Raw genomic sequence first — 23,780 nt, forward strand, 5'->3', positions numbered from 1 at the left:
TATCTCCACGTGACCCTGCTCAGGTGCTGGGAATGGATCTCAAGCGTGGCCTCACCTGGGCTTGGGTGGGGCTGGCTGTCCTTTGCAGGGTGTTACTGGCATGCCTCTTCATGAGCAAGCACCAAGGGGGGCCCCACCTGGGAGGAGGCACTTAGTGCAAGGAGCCCAGCAGTAAGGGGCAGCTTTCCTGTGAGATGTGAGAGCTCCAAAGTAGGATGGGCACTTCTTCCCACCTGCTTCCGCTGCGACCTCAGAAAACATCTGGAGAAGAACGCTGAAGGTCACAGAGCTGCTAGGGTCTAGAATGGACCCCACATCTTCAGCCTCCTCCACATTGCTGTTTGGATGACAGCACACAAACAAAACATTGCTGTGTTTGAGGGGAGAGAAGGAAATATAAATCACAGAAGTCATTTTAATGATTACCTGGGGAATGTTTGTCTTGGAAAGGAGAAGCTGTGGGAGGAATGGGTAGAGGAACAGAACCACCTCCTTAGTCTCTAGAGCTCTGTCTTGAGAAAGGGGGATTGCTAAAGAGGTCAGAAATGGGCTCCAGGTGTGTGAGGCTCTTTTTGTGTTGTTATACCTGAGGCTGGGTAATTTATAAAGAAAAGTGGTTTAATTGACTCACAGCTCTTCAGGCTGCACAAGAAGTAGCACTAGCATCTGGTTGGCTTCTGGGGAGGCCTCAGGGAGCTTTTACCTGTGGCAGAAGGTGAAGCTGGAACAGGCACGCCACATGGTGAGAGTGGAGCAAGGTGTGTAGTGGCAGGTGTCACACACTTTTAAACAACCAGATCTCCTGAGAACTCACTCACTCTGGTGAGGACAGCTCCAAGCCATGAGGAATCTGCCCCCATGACCCAAACATCTCCCACCAGGCCCTACCTCCAACACTGGGGATCACATTTCAATATGAGATTTGGGTGGGACAGATATCCAAACCTTATCACTGGGGATGAATGGGGGTTCTGAAGAGACGCATTTCACTTTAGTAGAAGAAAGCATTTTTGATGACTGCAGCTTGCTATTGGGCAGTCTTGATGGTGAGTGAATTCCCCAGAGTGGGGAGTAGAGGGTCTTTACACTCTCTGCTCCTGACCTCTGCCATGCAGTGTGGTTCTGAGGGCAAGTGCTGCTGACATTGCTCTAAGGCTGCTGTCCCTGCCCCTGCCAAGCCACTAAAGTTTGCTCAGGTTGTCATGAAGGTTGGAAAGGTTGGCCGGGCCCGGGGCTGGCCACTGGGTGGGTACCTGGGAGTCTGTGGGCTGAGGACTGAGGATGTTCTCCACCCTATGACTGTCAGGCTTTACCTTGATCATTTCTCTGTTGATGTTGTGTTCATGGTGCAGAAACTGAGGTGTAAGCAATGGTGATCCTCTCCTAGGTAACCCTCCCAGGAGCCCTGTGGATGAGGGCAAACCGAATGGCTGTCCTGCATTGAGGCAGCCCCCAGAGAGGTGGAAAGGACTCGCCCTGGGAGGCAGCAGCTGAGTGGGAATGGAGTTGGGGCTTCACCCCTCTGACTGGATGCACTGGGAGGGTGGTCACCTCTCTGAGCTGCAGGAAGCAGGAAGGGGTTGGACAGGCTGGCTGCTGCTGACCTTTGCCATCGTCAGGCATGATGCTGCCATGCAGTCCGGCATCCCAAGGTACTGCCAATTGCTGCATGAGCTGGTCACGTTAGCCCTTTATAGGTGACCCCACTGAGGACCAGTGAGCTTGAGAAACTAACCCACATTTGTCCAGCAGTCAGCGTGGGAGCTGGGATGAGAAACTGGGTTTCTGGCTTTTAGTTTTACCTATGCCATTCTGGCTGTTTCGTTGCATATACTGCCATCCAGGGATGGAAACTGGGACAGAAAAGTGCTCTCTCTGGATTTACGATCCCTTACTATGTATTCGGTGAACTTCATTTAGGCTCAGCCTGGGTTCTTTATTTGACATCTCACCTCTCCTCATTCCAGACCTCGGCAAGCAGAGATGGCACTGGTTTCCTGACCCAGCTTGAGGGAGAATCTGGGAATGCCCTGTTTGGTGTTTGGGATCACTCCCAGAAACTAGAGTTTCTGGGGCTAAGAGGGAGAGAGTGTGTCAGTCCAAACCTCTGTTCTTGGCTTCCAGGATAGCGGGAAGACAGGAAACGCTGGTGAAGATTTGGAATCTGTTGAGAGGTGTCAGTCAGGATGGGGTTCTGGGGATCTTGGCAGTGTAGACCCAGGCACTAAAATCCACATTTAGCAAGGAATTGCTGAAGAAACAAGGAGTGGAGAAAATAATAACATCCACTACGTAGTAGTGTTGTGAGGATTAAATGTATCAACATTTTTTGAAGTGTTTAGAACATGGCTGTCATGCAATAAATGCTTTGGTTTGTTATATGGAATAGACAAACGTGGCCTTTGGTGTTGCACGTCAGGAGCCAAGGCACGTGCAAGGTGGTTCATCTCTTCATGGCATACTAAGTTATGTCACTGTCACTCAGAAATAAAGAAAAAGACCCATGCACCAAAGAAAGGTGACACTGATTTAGCCTTCCAAAAAAAATGTGCAGGTCTGAATTTTCTTCTATTATGAGTATAATATCCATCTTGAAATATTTTTTAAAAGTCATTAGGGGTAACACAGGGGCCATTTGGAAGGTTGGTTAGCATGTCACGATCCATCATGGCAAGCGAGATTGCTACTTTTCCTCTCTTGGGCAGAATTTGGAATGGAAATTTTCTACCAACTCTGATCCCAAATGCAAAACTTTCTAAAGGAGAAAAAAGTAGGTCAGTTGACCCACTTTCCTCTTAAGTTCTTGCTTTAGCGGTTCCAACTAAAAAATAAAGGAATATTTTTCTTTTTTTTTTTTTCAAGGGTGCACTGGCTATCTAGTCTCAAAAAGAGACTACAAAGAAGAATGAAACTATTTTTGCTTTAGGAAAGCGTAGGTTGTAATGCTGTTCCTGAGATTTTAACCCTTTCCTATCAACTGTCTATAGTTCGGTGTCCACTCTGCTCCCAAGCCCTGCATCCTGTATGGGGCTGTGTCTGTCTGGAGATGCACGAAGGCACCTTTTGGATCAGTGGCATCGCTAGGCAGAGGACACCTGACTTTTTACCTGTCGTCAGGTGTATATTGGCTGGTATCTGTGGGATTTGGTGGTCGGCCTCACCTATGGGATCACACTGGCTTTTTGTGTTTTAAGTAGTAATTTGAGAATGCTTACTTTGCACTGGCATTGTGTCAAGTAAACCTTGAACATTCAGTATTTCACTTCCCACGACTGGGTAATAATAGTGGCCATTATGTACACAGTGCTTACAGTATGCTGGGCACTCTTCTAAACACTTCTCATATATTCATTTAATCCTATGTAACATCACCATGCACTTGCAAGTAGCATTAGCCCCATTTCACAAATGAGGAAGTTGAGGCACAGAACGGTGAAGTCAGTTGCCCATGGTTATGTTTTTATTAAGTTGGGGAGGTGGGATTCAAACCCAGGTGATCTGGCTTCAGAATCCATGCTCTTACCTGTGATGCAGTGCAGTCTTGCTGCCCTCTCACAGCTGAGGGGAAGGTTCAGTAGCTGTTCTAAGGCACGCAGTGCTCTGGGAAATCAGTTCTTTTCTAGTCTAGGCTTTCTCCTTGAGGATGGACAGGTGGCCTTTTTCTTTAGGAGGTGTCCAGCCATCTCTGGGCTGTGGGACCAATACTGCCTTCCCTTACTGCTAACTAGGGAAGTGTCTGCTCCTCCTGAGGCACTCCTATAGAATTCCTGAAGGATGCCATCTGAGTCTCCTTATAGTCTGCAAAGGCCTTATGCAATAATTAGGGTAAAACAGGGAATTGTGTGTTTCAGGTTGCTGAGTTACCTAGACAGGGGCAAGAGGAGGCAGATTCCCTGAGTAAAGGCATTTATTTTTATTTATTTATCTATTTTAACTTTTGAGTTTGTTTTTATTGGGAAACAGGACATGGGGTGGGAAATGTCACCTTGGGCTATGGTACGCCCCGCCTCCCAGATCTTCCTGGGCTTCTTTACGGAACTTTTTCTTCTTCTTGCAGCTGCTCTTGGTGCTGGTAGCCTCATCAGGTCCACTGCTGACCGGCTCCTCTTTGGAGAATTTCCTCTTTTTCTGGGAGACACTTCTGTTGCCTGCCTCTTTGGGGTCATTAACTGTTTCCTCCTTGAGTGATGATTTCTTCCTCTGGGGAAGACTGGGGCTGCCGGTGGTCTCTTCAGGATCATTACTCATTAACTCCTCCTTGGAAAAAGATTTTTCTTGGGTTTGGAGAAAGAGGTAGACGGGTCTTCCATTCCATTCTCCTGAGGAACCTCCTGGGGCTTTTGCTTTTTTTTCTTCTTTTTGGGTTTTTCACTTGCCTCCTCACACTCCTCTGGAGTAGGCATTTAAATAACTTGTTTATTATTACTGGCAGCTTGTGTTGAGTGCTAAGTACAAGGTGTGCAGTGATAAACAAGACTGACGCTTTCCCTACCCTCATGGAACTTACATTCACTTCTAAGAAACAACAACAATAAAAGTTCAAACTGATGGAACCTAAAGGGAATTTTTTTAGCCCCTAAGACTGAAAAACCCACATGTATATCCAGCTTCAGGCTTTTCTTGATCCAGGGAGCTTAAGCTTTTCAGCAACCAGCCTCTCTCTATCTCTTAACTCTGTTGCTTTCTATGTTGTTTTCATTACCAAGCAATGCATCAATCAGCCTGAGGTTGCATGCCTGCCTTCTCCCAGGCTCAAATCCAGTAGAAGAAAAGGCCTGCTTTTATCTCAACAGCCGCAGTATTAGTCCCAGTAGTCTGCCTTGTTGGGTCTGGGCTGGCCATATGTTCACTCCTGAACCAGTCACTGTGGTCAGGCAGGTGACTTGACTTGATTAGCGAGCCCTGGGTCTTATGATCATGCCTAGAGTAGGTAGGTAGAGAACACCCTATGGAAACTGCATAGACCGAGAGTACATGGCTTCCAGAAAGCTCACAGTTCCCTTGCCAGAAGACAGTCACTGAATGATACTGGGCAGGCAAGACCAATCTCTGTCCACCACAGAGGGAAAAATAACCTGGCTTCTGCTCTAGCGAAGCTCTCCAGTCTAGTCAGTGAGACTGACATTAAACAATCATGCCATAAATTTATACATCCAGCGGAGGTCAGTGTTATACAGGATCCTGCTGTGGCCAGTTTCAGAAGTCATTTTACTGGGTGGTACCACTCTCTCATAAACAGCAGCATTGGTGATTAGAACCTGGCAGGTCAGTTTGGAGCAGACATTCATAGGCATGGATATTGCCTCTTGTGCATAAAAATATCTGGGACCAAGAAGCTCATCCAGTGAAACCCTTGTCTCAGCAGTTAGCCATGGTTAAATTTCATTTGGTGTTATAAAAAAAAAATGAAGGTATTTGAGCTCATTCATCACAATCTCTGTGGCTTTAGGATGCTTTGAGATACTGTTGAGAATGAAGAGCTTAATAATTCCAGCCTACTTAATGATATCGTCTGGAAAGTATAGCAGTAAGAAAGGAAAGTCACAAAAATGAATGAGAAATAGCTAAGTGGTAATGGAGGCATTGTCAGCCAGTGAGGCGTAGCTGCAGTGAAAGCTTTGAGAAATATGCACGTCAGATAAATTGAGACCCATAAAAAGTGAAGCATCGTGGCTGGCGTGCCTGTGTTTCTTTCTTTTGAGGGTGAAGACCTAACTGAGAAATAAAAAGAGCTCATTTGGTTACTCAGGTTCAATTCTGAGCTAGTAATTTCAGGGAACGGAAAAGAGGTAGAGGGGCTGGGAACAGAATTCCGGGTCTGCTTTGAGGATTTGCTAACATGTAGACTGATGGCTCTGTTATTGCAGAGTGTCTTCTGAAAGTATACTTATTTCTTTTCCTGGGGCTGCTGCTGATTAGCACCCATAGAGTAAATACTGTAATAGTGAATGTGAAGTTGTTGGCAGTGTCTGAGAACATCTGTATGGAATCCAGGGAGATGAATAGGGGAGGTGTCAGGAAGGACACACGGGGATTTTTGCTCAGGGTGTAGTAACAGAGGAGTTGGGTGCTGCAATGGCCTGACTGTGATAGTCAGTGCTGGCGCAGGAAGGGGGAAAGCAAGCCTGAACTTGTTTGCCAGGCCGGTGTTCCTCTGCTCTTGTGCATTCTCTGTCTTCTCATCTTTACTCACTGCAGCCTGTAACCATGGGAGAGAGAGTAGCTACTCGGAAGGAGCTCTGTCCCCGTGTCACAGCTGCGTCATGTTCTGAAGAGGCCCAACAGGGAGTGCTATGGTCAGTATGGCAGTCGCAGGTGCTTGGACCCAGAGGAGCTCTGGGCACCTGCAGATGGGCTCAAATGCATCTCCTGAAGTCTCCATCAAGGCCCCCAATCTAAATGCTGGGGTTCTGCCTCAGTTTCTTGATTATAACTGTTCACTTCTGCCACTCACTGTTGGACTTGGTGACTTAGGCCAACGCCTGGCTGCAGCAGTCACTGTGGTTCTGTCATCCATTATCCTCCTGGGATTGTTTCACTTAATATGGCCAATAACTGTGGGTGATACTAATGTGATTGTATTTGACCACTTAAGAGAGATTTACGTGTTCAAGATTAGGCCATAGTGGCAGAGATATGATTGGAAACTGCTTTGTTTGGCTTTAGCGCCAGCTTTCAACAGGGTAGTATACTTAATCTCTTAGTCCTTGGGGATGTGTATGCCCAAACTGAAAAGACCATGTCCTGGAGTCTGGGCACGCTTCTGTTTTGCAGATGTCTGTAGCCACTCCTTACCCCCCACATCAGGCTCCACATCAGGCTTCTTTGGGCATTGCTTCTTGGACTGTCAGCCTTCAAATTGGTCAGGACCTGGAAGTGCTATCTTGGCTCATTTAAAACAGCATTCTGCTGAGAAACTTCAGTAGGCTTTGTGGCCGGAGCTGGTTGTACAAATGCACAGCTTGCCCACACCTTCTCCAGGACATCCTGCATGGAAGGCTGACATGCTTTGGCTCTGTGCTCCCACCCACATCTCATGTTGAATTGTAATTCCCAACGTTGGGAGAGGGAACTGGTGGAAGGTGATTGGATCGTGGGGATGGTTCTCCCTTGCCGTTCTCATGATAAGAGGTGAGTTCTTACAAGATCTGGTTGTTTAAAAGCATGTGGCACCTTCCCTTTCATTCTCTCTCTCCTGCCACCATGTGAAGATGTGCTTGCTTCCTCTTCACCTTTCTCCCATGATTGTAAGTTTCCTGAGGCTTCCCGGCCATGAAGGTCATGGGAAATGGCCATGCTTCCTGTACAGCCTGTGGAATTGTGAGTCGATGAAACCTCTTTTCTTCATAAGTTACCCATGCTCCTCGGGTAGTTCTTTAAAGCAGTGCGAGAACGGATCAATATAACGGCTCTGAAGGTGGAATCTGGATGTGGGTTGTACCTGGGGAGGACAGGTTGCTTACAGTCTAATAAGAGTGCAAGCCTTGTGAATATGACGGACTTAAAAGAATGCTCCACCCCATCCCAGCTCTGCCAGTTAGCTATGAGACCTTGGCATGTAACTCAATCTCTCTTAGCCTGATTTTCCACTCTATAAGAATGGGGAGAATGAAAGTCCTACCTCAGAGGATTGTTATGAGGATTGAATGAGCTAGTGCTTATCAGACTCTCAGCACAGTGGTTAACATAATGCCAGGATTCCATAAATGCTAGTTATAGGATTGAAATTTTAATTAATTAGTGATTTATTAATAAGGAATAGCCTATGTCTTCTGATGATAATAAGCCATGAGGGGGAGGCAGGGGAGGGATGGCTGAATAACTCAACTCTTTATTGAGGGCCTAAGTTCCAGGCACTGTTTGAGGCATGAAAATATAGTAGGGGAAAAACCCACAAAATTCTTATTCTCATAGAGCTTATGTTTGTAAAATTTTGATGATTTTTAAATAAACTGTTGTGGAAGCCATATTTCTTGGAAAATTATATCATACACTACAGTTTTCTTGTTCTACAACTTTTCTTTTTATTCAGTTATTAACATTTTTGGAGATTTGTGGTCTGTGTCCATGTAAGTGGTTCTTAACAGGGTGACTATGCCCCCAGGGGACATTTGACAATATTTGAGGCACATTTGATTAGCATAACTGGGAGGTACTTTTGGCGTCTAGTGGGTAGAGGCCAGAGATGCTGCTAAACATCCTGCAGTGCACAAGGCAGCCCCTGGGACAGGCAAAATGTCAGCAGCGTTGAGAAACTGTGTCTATATTTGTATCTGTATCTCCTTCAGACTTAAATTTTTGCTAGGAGGAAGTGCAACAGATGGAGTTTCTTATTTACTTGTTTTTTGTAAGTGATCTCATCTTACTTTTGGGCCTACGTTTCCTGTTGATGACTAAAAATAAATAACTTAAAATTTCCAATTAAAGATAATCCTATCTCTGGTCTAAGAGTCTCACTTTAACTGTGAGTTTCTAGCAAATATTCAATCATTTTAAGTTCAGAGTCCTGCTTCTCCTTGCTTGATGGGTCTCTCCAATGTCATTTCCCTTCATCAAATGTTGTCTAGGTACAGGGGAAGCTCACAGCCTTGGGAGGATGCCAAAGAAAGGCCCTGGCCAGTGGCTCATCTCTGGGCCTTGTCCTGTTTTATTTTAGCACATCTGCTGATGGTCCACAGCTGGTGGAAAGATGGTCTGATCTCCAGCACAGGGGAGTTTGAGGGTCCCCATCTCTGCACTGATCATTTCCCAAACATGACCTGGCCCTACCTTGACCCCTTCTGGGGTCTCTTTGCTATGTAGCCGTTAGAAACAATAGAACAGGGGAACACAGCACTAATGATACGGTGCTCAGTGAGATAAGGAAATATGAATGATCACAATTCATGTAAATGTATGTAAGTACAGGGGAGGGTGAGAAGATTCTGGTGGGAAATTCCATCTGCTGCATATCCTTCTAGCAAACCAGCTGTTGAGTAACTCCCATCAGCTAGCTGTTGGCTGAGGCCATTCACCCGAAAGCCTAGGTTCTGGGGTCATCTTGCCTCTTTTCTTGGTGGACCCTTGGGGAGCTAGACTGTTTTTAATTATTATTATTTTTTAGACAGAGTCTCGCTCTGTTGCCAGGCTGGGGTGCAGTGGCGCAGTCTCAGCTCACTGCAACCTCCGCCTCCTGGGTTCAAGCAATTCTCCTGCCTCAGCCTCCTGAATAGCTGGGATTACAGGCGTCTGCCACCATGCCCAGCTAATTTTTACATTTTTAGTAGAGATGGAGTTTCACCATGTTGGCCAGGATGGTCTTGATCTCCTGACCTTGTGATCCACCTGCCTCGGCCTCCCAAAGTGCTGGGATTATAGGCGTGAGCCACCGTGCCTGGCCGTTTTTAATTATTTCTATCTTTTAAGAAGTCCTAAATGTTGAGAGTTGAGTTCTTCAGCCATCCCTCCCCTGCCTCCCCCTCATGGCTTATTATCATCAGAAGACATAGGCTATTCCTTATTAATTTACTTATTCTCCTTCATCTTTGTTCTCCTTCCTCTTCAATAAGCAGCCATTCTGATAGGCTTCACGTATATCTTTTGAAAGGGTACTTATATATACACTGTGTATATATCACCCATAGGGAAGTTGTTCTGCTCCTTATTTCTTTTTCACATGATGATGTTGTATGTGATTTGACCTTGATGCTTTTCTGTGGCTTTTACATGAAATTAATTTTCCTGAATTTTTCCAGTGAAACAAGGGCCAGGGAAGTATTTCTAACTCCATGGAGCTGCTGCTTCTGTTGTTTTTGTGTGGTGTTCACACGCAGGGCAGCTTGCTTTCTGGAGTCTCCAGGTTCTGCCCCTTCCCCTGTGGGTCTATACTTTTTCTTTCCTCTATTTGCCCCTATTTTGCTCAATTTTGATTTCACTCCCAGTGGTGGAAGGTGGCCCTGGAGGCTCTCACAAGTAGGCCCCTTGCACTCACCCAGGGCTGGGGAGGGCAGAACTCTCCCTATTTTTAGCTGCCGTTCTCGGTTGGTCTCCTGCTTTCCTGTGAATTCCTGTTGACTGCTCTTGGATCCATTAGCCACCCTTGTTGTTTATTTCTTCTTTCTCCTGTGTAGACACTGGTATCATGAAGGTCTTGTGTTAGTGGTTTATTCCCACCACCATTTGTATTTGGGGTTTTCTCAACTGTTATAGCAAAATCTCTGAGACTGGATAATTTATTTTATTTTAATCTTTTGAGATGGAGTCTTGCTCTGTCGCCCAGATTGGAGTGCAGTGTCATGATCTCAGCTCACTGCAACCTCTGCCTCCCGAGTTTAAGCGTTTCTCCTGCCTCAGCCTCCTGAGTAGCTGGGATTACGGGTGTGTGCCACCACACCTACTTTTTGTATTTTTAGTGGAGATGGGCTTTTCCCATGTTAACCAGACTTGTGTTGAACTCCTGCCTAGAAAGAGCTCTTTCCTTCTCTTTCCTGTCTGGCAGGGACTTTGATAGGACCTATCCTATATCCCCTCTAGAATAGCTCTATAAAACACTATGTTCAGCTCTCCAAGTATTGCTCTGAATATAGAGGGAGTTTCTAGAATGTGAGAGTCACTTTTTATATCTCTACTTTTCCTAGCTTGTTAGACTATTGACTTTCTAGCTCAGAGTCTCAACCCTAGCTACATATTAGAATCAAGTGAGACTATTTTAAACTATACCATTGCTTGGTGTAACCCAAATTAATTAACAAAACTCCCTTGAAGTGGGACCTGGGCATCAGCCAAGGTGAGAGCCATACTTCAGGGTCACAAGACAGCCAGCATGGAAATTTCAAACTTAATAGTAACCCTGTTGTTGTTCTAGGTGGTAATCTGCCGTGCCTCCAAAGCACATTGACCAATTTTGAATGAATGCCATAGCAGTAATGTGTGAGAAGTTGCAGACCAAGGATATTAAAATATTTTTAATATTAAATATTGAATATTTACCATATATGTATATACATATGTGAGGAGCATAAAGAAAGCTTAGTGGGAATAGCACCAAATCCTAAAAACCTCACCTGTGTGCTTCTCTTCATTGTAACCTTCTCTCTTCTAGCAGATATGATCACTATCCTGAATATTTTGTCCATCATTTCTTTGCTTCATTTATTGCTATATATTAATCTCCAAATGTTTAGCATTGTGAGATTTTCAGTCTAATGTAAATGGAATCACAGTGTATTTATTTTCAGTTATTTGCTTTTCTCATGCTTCATTGAAAACATTTTTTTCTCATTCCGTTTTTCCACCTCTACTATCTGGAGATTTTATCACTTTCAGCGTCTATCTTCTAGTGGTTAATTTAGATGATTTACTATGTACACTTAGCAGATTCTGAAGTTAATGCGGCTGTCCCTTGGTTTCTTTGGGGGACTGATTCCAGGAACCCCCGCAGACACCAAGATAGGCAGATGCATAAGTCCTTTATGTAAAATGGCATAACATTTGCATATAATATATGTCGATTCTCCTGTATACTATAAATTATTTCTAGATGACTTATAATACCTAATATGATGTAAATGCTATGTAAATAGTTACTGTAATATATTCTTTGTATTTGTATTTTCAAAATTGTTTTATTATTTTTTTTATTCATTTTTAGTTTTGAAGTATTTTTTTTTTTTTTTTTTGAGACAGTGTCTCACTCTGTGATCCAGGCTGGAGTGCAGTGGTACAATCTGGGCTCATTGCAACCTCTACCTTCCGGGTTCAAGCGATTCTCCTGCCTCAGCCTCCCGAGTAGCGGAGACTACAGGCCCACACCACCAAGCCTAGCTAATTTTAGTATCTTTTTTTAGTAGAGACAGGGTTTCACCATGTTGGCCAGGCTGGTCTCAAACTCCTGACCTCAAATGGTCTGCCCACCTCTGCCTCCCAAAGCGTTGGGATTATAGGCGTGAGCCACCGTGCACAGCCTTTTTTTGAATATCTTTGATTTGCAGTTGGTTGAATCTACAGATGTAGAGACCACAGAAATGGAGGGCCGACTCCATATATCTTTACCCTCTCCCTAAATAGAATTTTGAAACTCCTACTCCCTTCTGTAAGATATTGTCTAGTATTATAGTTCCATCTTTTTCAAAACCTCAAATTATCCATTATTATTATTGTCTTGTAGGTCAACTTTTTTAGACTGGCCTATAGTATCTGCACTAATCATTTCTTCTGGTATCTCAGATTTTCTATCCAGGATAATTTTTTTTTTCCTTCCTGAAGTACATCCTTTAGAATTTCCTTCAGAAATCAACCAGCTCAAATTATTTTCGAAGTTTTTAAATTTTGTTCTTTTCTTTGAAAGATAGTTTTATTCCACACAGTTATTTTTCTGTCATACTGAAACTTTTATTCCATTGTTTTCTGGCTTTTATTGTTGTAACCGAGAAGTCTGCTATAAGGCTAATAGTTTATTCTTTGTAGTAATTTGCATTTTCTGTCTGATTGACAAAAGAAGAAGTAAATATCTTTGCATAGTTTTATATTATGTGTCTGTGATAATTGTTAATTATTCACTCTTAAAATATTGCCTCCTCTCCTCTCCTGTGGGACTCAGATTGTATATATGTTAGACTTTCCATTCCAGCTGCCATGGTCCTAACCTCCTGAGATTTAGATTAACCTTCTCTCATGTTAGATTTATATAAATGCCCCATGGATGTGCCACTCCTCGTCTTCACTCTGCCTTTTCACTCATCTTGTCCCTTCTTCTCCCACACAGCTCATTACCACTCCTCACTGCTTACACACATTCTATCCGGCCTTCAAGGGCTACCTCACATTCCCGTTCAGTGCCTCCACAGAGCCTTCCCTGATTTCTCAACCTCTTCCTTCTTGTTTATTTCACAGCACTTACCATACTTTGCATGAGATAGCATGATATAGAACAGGGAGAGCACTGGACTTGGAGTCCGAGTTCAGATTTGACTCCACCACTTAATAGATTGTCTGTGACTATTAAGCTCTGTGACTTTGGGTCAATCTCTTCTCTTCCTGACATTCAGTGGCCTCATGTGAACTGGTGATGACAGGGTTGGTAGGAAGATCAAAGGAGAAGGGTCACAGAGGCCCCAGATAGTGCCCAGGGCTGACTGTGACATAAGCGTCTTATGGGAGCCTCAGTGCATCCTTAGCTGACACAATGGAAGCCATTTCTGGGAAGATAAGGGTTAGGGAGCCAGATAGCAATGGTATACTGTGAAATGTAGCTATGAAGCAATTGTTAAGTGAGGAAGCCCTCACTGAGCTGAAATCCTTGGCTTCAAACCATAATCCTTCAATCCATTTTCCACACTTGAACATTCTTGTATCTTCTGTATAAGAAATATCAGTGGCTGCCCACTGCCCTCGGAATTAATCTTCTGATGGTATGGAGAGCCCTTTGGAGCTTGACTGCTGCCTATTGTACACGTCTTGCCATGACCATCTCCCACCTCTGCCTCCTGGGTTCAAGCGATTCTCCTGCATCAGCCTCCCGAGTAGCTGGGACTACAGGCACGTGCCACCATGCCCGGCTAATTTTTGTATTTTTAGTAGAGACAGGGTTTCACCATGTTGACCAGGATGGTCTCGATCTCTTGACCTTGTGATTCACCTGCCTCAGCCTCCCAAAGTGCTGGGATTACAGGCGTGAGCCACCGCGCCCGGCCTGACGCTACACACTTTTAAACAAGCAGATCTCACTCACTATCCTGAGGACAGCACCAAGGGGATGGTGCTAAACCATTCATGAGAAATCCGCCCCCATGATCCAATCACCTCCTACTAGGCCCCACCTCCAACTCTGGGGATTACAATTCAACATGAGATTTAGAGGGGACACACATCCAAACTATATCAGCAATATCAAAGAAGGGGCAGAATTCACAGAGACCTGGACAGTCTCCTAGAAATGGCCCAGCTAAGTTTATGGTGCAGGCTGGGGCCCCTTAGGAGGAAGTCATCTTCAATAGCCCATGTTTGAGAGCATTGAGTGTGTGTTTATCCGGGGTTGTGGGGGCCACACAGCCTGACAGTCCTGTCACCATTGTAGCTACCAGCACCAGGCAGTCTGCAACACTAACATATGTAGAATCTGTAGTGCATCCAATGCAGCTAGTTACATCATATTAGATATTTATTGTGGTCTTTTGAGCACTTTGCTAAACATATTCATGCATTAACTTAATTAATTCTCAAACAGCCTTAAGATGTATCTATTAATATATCTACCACTTAATAGATGAGGATACCAAAATGGGTTTCAGAGAGAAAATCTTGGTCAGACTGATTGAGAGCCCCAGAGCAAAGACTGCCTGCCAGAAGAGTCCTGCCTTGGGTAGGAGTGGTGGCTCTGGCACCCCCATGCCCTGCCCTTGGCTGGAAGCAGCCTGGGAACAGCATGACCCCGTGGAGGACCTGAAGGGCATGATGCTGCTGCTCACAGCAACAGGTTTCTGTCCTGGAGGGAGCCCTGGGCAGGTCACTCTCATGGCAGCCACAGGCACCAGCCTTGACCGGCTCATAGCCTATTTACTAATCTACTGTAGGGTTTTGGCAGGAAGTCACGAAAACCCAAATGTGGAATATCCAACACAGTCTCCTCGGAGATAAAGGGTTTCCTGATCAGCTGAGCAGGTTGCACACTGAACGGGGGACCTGAGGGGTGGGGCTAGTTGGAGAGACCTAGTCCTTTCACTACAGAGCACCTGAAAAATAAACACTGCCCCATGCAAGAGGGAGTGTTTGAGGATTGATGTGCAGGCATCGCCTTTCCCAGTCAAGCTGTAGGCTTTGTGGTTTTGGCCCACAGAGGCATAGTCTTCTAATTCAGGTACTCAGAAGGTCATGTTTTCCTAATTTGCACAAAGGTAGAGTGTGTAGGCTGCCCATAGCCCATGATTCTGGGGAGAGAAGAGAATGGGGTTTCAAGGAGGAGTCAGGGTCAGCAGGAGTGAAGGGGGCTGGGATGTGGCTACAGTCCAAGGTCAGCTTGTAGGGGAACAGCTGGTACTGAACAGTGTGATGAGCCCAGAGGGGTAGATTGGGGCAGGGCATGGAGCCTGCTATTTGCTGTGCCTGAGCCTGGGCTCTCTGGAAGTCAGGGGAAGCTGCTCAAGGGTTTCAGGTGGGTGAGACACATGACATATTGTCACTTTGATGTTACTGGTCATTTTGGCACGTTAAAAAGTCAAGCCCCCAAAATGTGTTAGCAAGTGTTGTAGGAAAGAGACCCCTTGCACATTCTCTTAAAGCATTAAAATACTTTAAGATAGAAGTACTCCATAATCCCAGCAACCCTATTACTGGGTATTTATCCAAAGGGTATGAAATCAGTATATCAAAGAGATATCTATACTTCCATGTTGATTGTAGCATTATTCACAATAGCCAAGATAGGGAATCAATTGAAGTGTTTGTTTGTTTATATATTTATTTATTTATTTATTTTTGAAATAGGGCCTTGCTCTGTTGTCCAGGCTAGAGTGTAGTGGCATGATCATAGCTCACTGCAGCCTTGAATTCCTGGGCTCATGTGATTCTCTCACCTCAGCCTCCTGAGTTGCTGGGACCACCGGCATGTGCCACCATGTCCAGCTAATATTTTAAATTTTTGTAGAGACAGGGTCTTGCTATGTTGCCCAGGCTGGTTTTGAACTCCTGGGCTCAAGCGATCCTCCCACCTCAGCGTCCTAGCATGCTGGTATTACAGTCATGAGGCATCACACCCAGGCCCAATCCAAGTGTCTATTAACAGTTGAATGGATAGAGAAATATGGTATATCCACATGATGGAATACTATTTGGTCTTTAAAAAGAATGAAATCCCGTCATTTGTGACAACATGGATGAACCTAGAGGACATTATGCTAAGTGAAGTAAGTCAGGCACAGAAAGACAAATACCTCATGAGCTCACTTATATGTGGAATCTAAAAACATTGAACCAGAAGCAGAAAGTGGAATGGTGGTTACCAGGGGCTGGGAGAGGCAGGCACTGGGGAGGCGTTGGTCAAAGGACATAAAGTTTCCTTTAGATGGGAGGAATAAGTTCAAGAGATCTATTGTACAGCATGGTAACTATAATTAACAATATATTATATACTTGGAGGTTGCCAAGGAGTTTTTGTTTGATTGTTTGAGAAAGGATCTTGCTCTGTCACCCAGGCTGGAGTGCAGTGGTATGATCACAGATCACTGCAGCCTTGACTCCTGGGTGCAAATGGTCCTCTTGCCTCAGCCTCCCAAGTAGGTGTGCATCATCATGCCCAAGTTATTTTTTAATTTTTTTTTGTGGAGATGGGGGCCTCGCTGTGTTGCCCAGGCTGGTCTTGAACTACTGGGCTCAAGTGGTCCTTCCACCTCAGTTTCCCAAAGTGCTGGGCTTACAGGCATGCGCTACTGTACCCAGTCAAGAGGGTAGACTTTAAGTGTTCTCACCACTAAAAAATAAGTAAGTGAGGCAATGCATATGTTAATCTTAAGTGGATTGATTTAGCCATCCCACAATACATATGTATATCAAAATGTCATGTACACCATAAATATATACAATTTTCATTTATCAATGAAAAAGTAATAAATGTTATAATAAAGATACTTGTCTAAGAGAAAAAAAACTGAATCTTTTTTGACTGTTAGTCTCCCACCCTAGTAACACTCACCTCCTCTCCAACCCTGGACCTGCCTGTGCTTCAGCTTGTGGTACTTAGAGTGGGGATGAAGGTGACATCTTCTGGTCCTTCTTCCTCCCAGGCCCTGGCCCTGTCTCTCGTTCCCCATACTTATCTCCCTGGTGCAGCCTCCTTTACGGCCCATGTGTTCTGGTGTTGGGGAAGGGAGGGGCAGGTGAGGGACAGTGCCGAGTTTTGGGGCATCCTGGAATTTCCCTTTTGGTCCTCTTTTGGCCGTCCCTGCTTTTCTGCATGAAGCCCCCAAGGCCTTCTGTGGGGCAGCACCGGGGTGCATCCTCCCTCTTTCATGAGGCAGTGTTTATTTTTCAGGTGCCCTGTGGCGAAAGGACTCCTCACTTCCTTCCTTGTCTTACTTTTCCTCCTTTTCTGCTTCTAGAGCTTGACTGGGGAGGGTAGCTGGCTTGGATGCCTCTTGCTGTAAGTCCTGGGCGAGGAGGAAATAGGTGGCCCCTGATTGTGCCAATTGTCTTTAAAATGTGGAGCATTTGGCAGTTTGGTTGGCTCTGTGTCCTCTGCCTTGGGCACAAGGGAAGTCTCGAGTGTGCCCTGTGAGGCAGGAGAGTGATGGGAGAGGAGGCTGACTGCAGCTCACTCGGGAGTGGCACTGGGGACTGGGGAGAAGTCACAGGTATGCAGAGCCTCTCAGGGTTGTGGAGATGGGCAGCCCAGCCCCTCTGTCCCTCTGCCTATCACTGACAGTGTGGAAAGGGTAATTCCATAGGTGAGCAAAGGGACAATGTGTTGCAATTCACCTCTCCTCCAAAATAACAGATGATAACAGGATCCAGCATCTCCACAGCTATTCTCCGTGTATGAAATGAGTTTGAATCCTTTATTCAAATTGAAAACCTTTAAAGTATTTGGGTTATGATCACCTAAATGTCAAAGGACATTGGAGACATTGAGGGCTTGGCTGAAAATTCCGTAGTCAGGTCGGCAGAGGTTGGGGGTGCAGGTAATCTAGGTCTTCTGGCTTCGCCTCCTCTTCCCACCTCCCTGCCTCTGGAACCTGCTTTACCAAACACATCACCTCTCCCGTATCACCCAGATGACAGCAGTTCCCTGAGAGCATTTCAGGGGATTGCTACCAGCATATCAACTCCAAGGCCAGACTTGACTTCCAAATTGTGATGAAACCATGTTGTATAGGACTGCAAGTCCTGAAAAAGTTTTGATCTTTGAGCTGAAGTGAAGCTCAATTCTATGTCCCTATTAAGGAACTTTTTGCCTGGTGTCCACAGGAATTTGGAAGAAGTCTTTTTAGTTTTTAAGGGAAAACCCTCATTTTAGGTGCTCACTTATCACACCAGAGAGGTAAGTGAGGCAATCATCAGCAGCCATTCTGGAGTAGTCTTTCAAGCAGGCCTCTTAAGGCTTTTCACAAGCCTGTTGACTTGTATTTATAATCAATAGATGCTATAATCACAGCTCATTACTAATTGCTTGCTTACCCAATTAATCCAAATCAGCATGGCTCAATATGGAGGAAAGCATGCTTAACCCAGGTCCCAGTAGGACTTCTGCCCCCAGGCTCATGGCGGTGGCGCTGGGCCAAGACGCCCTCTCTGTGGCCGGACGCATGTGCTTGGCCAGCCCCTGGGGCTCTTTCCTTCCTGGCATCCTGGACTATGTGGATGGCATGTGCACTGAGCCACAGGGTAAGGGGCAAGGAGGAGTGGAGGATTGTGGGGAGGCTGTTGCAGAACCTGCTTTTTATTTTTTTTTAATTTTAAAAATCAGGAATCATTAGCCGAGAAGATGCGGAAGATCTCCTGGAGAACATGACTGAGGGAGCATTCCTGGTCCGGGTCAGTGAGAAAATCTGGGGTTACACCCTCTCCTACCGCCTGCAGAAAGGGTTCAAGCACTTTCTTGTGGATGCCTCTGGGGATTTTTACAGCTTCCTGGGAGTGGACCCCAATCGCCATGCAACGCTCACGGATCTCGTTGATTTCCATAAGGTATCCCTCATAGGATTCTAATCGGGGGGTAAAACTGGTGGAAACTTGAGTTGAAGAGAGACCTAGAGCAAGGGAAGCAACCTGCTGGCTCAGGGCAGTGGGACTGGAGGGTCTCAGAGATGTAGAGCATCAGGGCAGAAGAGACCAGAGGTTGTCCACACTGGGCCCTGGGGCCCACTGTTCTGTTCTCTGCTTCACTATCTGGAGCACATGGGTACTTCTCACCCTGGTCCTCAAGGCTCTTCTCACCTTGGGTACCTGAGTTCTCCCTCCTGTTAACACAGAACTGGATGATCATCCCTTTCTCCAAGCCTGGGTCTCATCTCCAACTCATTCCCAAGAACATCTTTCATGAGGACTTCTGAGGCCCCTGGCAGCTTCTGAGAGTTAGCGGAAGTGCAGCAGGCAACCCTGTGATTAGAGAAGCTTTTCTAGTGGTGGAGTTACCATGTCTCTTATTTGAACTCCAGCTTTACCACTTGGTATGTGTGTGACCTTGAGCCAGCACCTTAGTCTCACCAAGCATCAGCATCCTAGCCTGGCAAATGGAGGTAAATAAAACTTAGCTCGGACCCTGTGAGCATTAAATGAAGTCAAGTACACAGCAGTGCTCTGTGGCTGTGAAGTGCTTATGGAGGATCTTGTTTCTTGGCATTCTTTTCGTTATTTGTCCTCCTACCAGGGACTGTATATTGGGAAAGATGTTGTCTTCCAAATAGTGTATGTAGTAAGAAGCAACGTTTTTGTTCGTGTGGCAATTGGCATCAGTAGTAACTGGGAGAAAGCCAGAGGTAGAACTCAGTGACCCGAAAGGGCAGGACAAATGATTCCGAGAGGCAGAGCGGTAGTTCCTCAGGTGTCCAGCAGCTAACCAAAAGCTTTGCGTGTGTAGATAGTTTCACAGAATGACCTGACGGCCTCACTGGGCTTTTGCTATAATAGGGACTAGTAAGTTTGTATTGCTTTCTCTTTGTCTCTTCATGGAGGTCCCTAGAACTTCAGGGACAGCCCTTGAGCTTTTGAGTAATACACATGGAGAATCACCCATTCACAGATACCCCGGCACTGAGTGTGGAGTACTGGCTGGAAACTGGACTAACCAGGATCAAGGTCAATTGCTACGTGTTGGGAAGAGCCTTCTAACAGAGGAAAGAAAAAGGGAGGGAATGTGAGGATATTGGCATGTTCTCTGTGTCAGGCACTGAGCCTACTGTTCTACCTCCATGCTCTTATTTAATTTTCCCGATAGATAAGTGAGGGAGGCATCTTAGCCCCATTCCACTGATTAGGAAACCAGGGCTAAGTTTTCTAGTTAGGACCAGGAGTTAAGCCTCAGGCTGTTTGCCTCTAAATAATGTACTTTTCCCACTAAGCCACATTGTTTGCTTTTCCTCTATAATAGCAGCTGTTTTAGCAGTGATGAGCTCCTTGTCCCTGAAAGTGTTTCAGGCAAAGGATAAAAGCCACTCCCTCAGGACAGGTTCGGGAGAAAGGCTAGACCAGAGATCTCTGAAGGTCTTTGTTCTCTTCCAAATTGAAACATTTGAGACAATTTCATTTCTAACACTAAGGAGAGAGATCATTTATGCATGTAGAGATCTGGTGGCCAACTTCTATAAATTAAAATTTTAATTATACAATTCATGATTACATTCTAAGAAAAATCAAATACAATTTGATTTTTTCAAATCTCCATTTCCATCCTCTACTTTAATTATCAATTTGTCATGTATCTATCTAAGTATCTCCTGATTAGTAATATAAAAACTTATGTACATAAGGAAATATATAGTTTTATTGTTTCAAATCTCCATTTCATTTCAAATCTCCATTTCCATCCTCCACTTTCATTATCAATTTGTCGTGTATCTACCTAAGTGTCTCCTGATTAGTAATATAAAAACTTATGTATGTAAGGAAATATATAGTTTTGTTGTTTTTCATATTAGTTGCATAGTTTTTGTAGAGACAAGGTCTTACTCTGTTGCCTAGGCCGGAGTGCAGTGGTGCGATCATAGCTCACCGTAACCTCAAGATCCTGGGCTCAAGTGATCCTACCACCTCAGCTTCCCTAGTAGCTGGGGCCACAGGCATGCACCACCACACCCAGCCCAAGTTGCATAGTTCTTTACGTATGAATGAGTGACTTGATTTTTTAACATGCTTACTAAATCATTGAATGCAGTTTTAAAAAGTGTGGTCCCTAGAATGAGGCTGCTGAATTTTAAACCCTAACTTACTGTGTTTGACTTCGGACGATTGCTCAACTTTCGTGCCTTAGTTTCCGCCTTAGTAAAGTGGGTTTAATATTTAATAGTAGCACTCAACTCTTCGGGTCACTGTAAGGTTTTAATGAAACATTACTGTGTAAAGTGTTAAAACAGTATACCTGATACTTGTAATTTCAGGACATGCTGGCTGTCATTAAAATGTAGCTATGAGCTCTTCCTATGTCAGTTCGTATACCAAACCTTGTAAATGCCATGTGGTATTCCATGGTATGGATGCATATTACAGTATAATGACCCATTCTCCTTTTGATGGCCACTTATCTGTCTTCTGATTTTTCATGATGTTGAACAGTGCGACAGAGACTTCCCTGTGTGTGTCACTATGGATACGTGTGCAGTATTTCTCTAGGATGGTGTTGGAACTGGAATTGCTGGAGAGAAGAGTATGCACATTTTAAATTAGAAAAGATCTGCCAGATTGCCCTCCAAAAATGTGGTGCCAGTTCAGTCTCCTGCCAAAACTATATGAGGCTGTTTCCCCACACTGCTGCCAACACTGGGGCCTATCAATCATTTCATTTTTCTTCATCAGATGGGCAGACATTGAATCTACTGTGGTTTAGTTTGCATTTGTCTGATTACCACTGATGCTGAGGATCTTTTCACACGTTTCATGGCCACTTGGATTTCTTCTGTGAGTCGTCCTTTTATATCCTTTGTCCATTTTTCTATTAGGCGGTCTCTTTCTCACTGATGGGACGTTTCTTTCAGCTGCTGAATTGCTCTTTAGTTATGAGCATTCTGCTCTTCAGTTCTTCTACTTAAATTTTTTCCTTTTAATTTAAATGGTCATGCTTTTGGTTTCCAGGTTCTTTAATTGGTTCTTTTTTTTTTTTAAATGCCCATTCTTGTTTCATAGATGACTTATTTCTTATTCCGCTGAGGAGAGATTAATGCACATCTCTTAAAGCCTCTTCTGTTTGCTTTATAGACTTGATATTTTCCTGGAAATCATTTCTGTTGTTGAGTTCAGCATCTTTCTTTTATGGTTATATTTTTCCTTAAATGCCTATAAATTTTAGGCTACGAAGTGGTCTTCCAACTTTAAATTTTCTGTCTATCATGAGTGGATACAGTTTTGTTTCCCAAATCCAGTGTCTTCATGCTGTAGGGGTTGGAGTTGACCGTGAATGGCTCATCTTTTGGGCATAGGGACTGTCTGAACTTTTTGGGTCTCTTGGAGCTTCCAAGGAACTGTGTGCATCTCCTCATTCCCTGACCTGCTGGAGGCAAACACCTACTGGAGTTCCTCAGCCCTTCCTCAGCTTGCTGTAACTGCTGTCCCACACTGACTCCTCTGACAAGCCCCTCCTGCATGTCTTTTGTTTTTCAAGGATTCTTCAATATGTTTCACTTTGTTGATGGCATTCCTTTTTGTTTTCCAGTACTTTTTATGAATTTATTTCTTTTTAAAGGCAGATTTTTTTCTGTCATTTCTAGAAATCTGAATGAGGGGAGACAGATGCATATTCTTAGTTTCTCTGTCTTGAACCAGTCTCTCTCTCATAGGAGTTTATTTCCCTATCTTGATTAAAAGTGGATTTTCCTTTTTTTCTCTTTTAGGAGGAAATTATCACTGTTTCAGGAGGAGAATTGCTTCAAGAACCCTGTGGACAGAGGGACAGCCCACCAGACTACCATCTGTTGTTTGAATAATTTTTTTTCCTTATCAGTTGGATTCTTTGGGCATCCTGTTTTTGAACTCAGCTTAAGAACTTCTTAACTCAAATCCTATGGCCTTCTGGAAGATCCACAACTATCCAGAGGAAAAAGTAGATTAATATGTCTCAAGGGATATGACATATGTGGCATAGGGTTGCTGATCTTATTCCCAGTGATCGGGACAGAAATTGCTAATAGCTCATGCAACTCTTTCATGAAGAGCTTAGCAAGAAACAAAAGCCTGTTTGTCTTGGCTTCTGTAAACTGAGCTCTTACAGTGCGTGGACCATGTTTTAATAATCCAAAATAATTCTAGTGCCGAACCCTGAATTTAACATGTGGTAGACATTCAGTAAATGTTTGTTGAATGAATGCACTTCTAAAAGTTTTCCAACAAATAAGCAGTGGTTTATTTTAAATTATTTCCTACTTGTCACTCTAAAATCATGGTGATAATAGAAGATTGTAAAGGATTTCTATGGAGGACGTAAATGCTGCATCGTTCATAATCTCCATTGTTACTCTCATTGATGTTATCATTGGAATTATTATCTAAGGTGAGCCCCAGTTTTCAGGGTAGCTGGTTGACACGGTTCTTCCTTATTTAACCTCTTCTTTTGCTACTCTCCTGTATCTTTGAATCATATCTTGTTTCTGTTTTTGCAGTGGTTTTATGTAATCCTGCAGACATCCTCAAGACCTGGGATGAGTTACAAATGCAAGAATGGTTTTTAGACATCTGATAAGGCCTACGCTCTCTGGAATGCGGCCCTATCTACGCAGGTTACTCCAATTATTAGCTCTGTCCTCATTGTCCTTTTAATTCTCTTGTCAACTTAATCTCAGTATGTTTCTTACATTAACAAGGAGACTCACCCAATAACTCCTCAATGGGTGATGGTGTCTGTTGGTGCATACTTATGTTCCACAGTTATGGCTATATATACAGAGATAGTATATGGTGAAGATTACAGTCTTTACAGTTAAGAAGACTTGGGTTCAGATCCTCATCCTGGAACTTACTAGCATTATAGTGCAGCATTGTGTTTGGTGAGAGGAAAAGGATGAATGGACTCTAGGGATGTTAGGGAACGATTTACTTTACTCGATGGCTGTATCAAACATCTCCTGTGCCCCATTTCTTCTCTTGTCTCACTTGTTCCTTAGATCCTT

General features: G+C 44.3%; 1 pseudogene; it reads left to right on the forward strand.

The window, feature by feature from the left end:
* The window catches only part of LOC135273922 (SH2 domain-containing protein 4B-like), a 42,253-nt pseudogene extending 19,518 nt beyond the window's left edge, over positions 1–22,735 (forward strand).
* Positions 22,736–23,780: the final 1,045 nt, after the last annotated feature.

This window comes from Aotus nancymaae, unplaced genomic scaffold (assembly GCF_030222135.1).
Source record: "Aotus nancymaae isolate 86718 unplaced genomic scaffold, 86718_ANA_hifiasm-v0.15.2.pri h1tg000010l, whole genome shotgun sequence".
NCBI lineage: Eukaryota > Metazoa > Chordata > Mammalia > Primates > Aotidae > Aotus > Aotus nancymaae.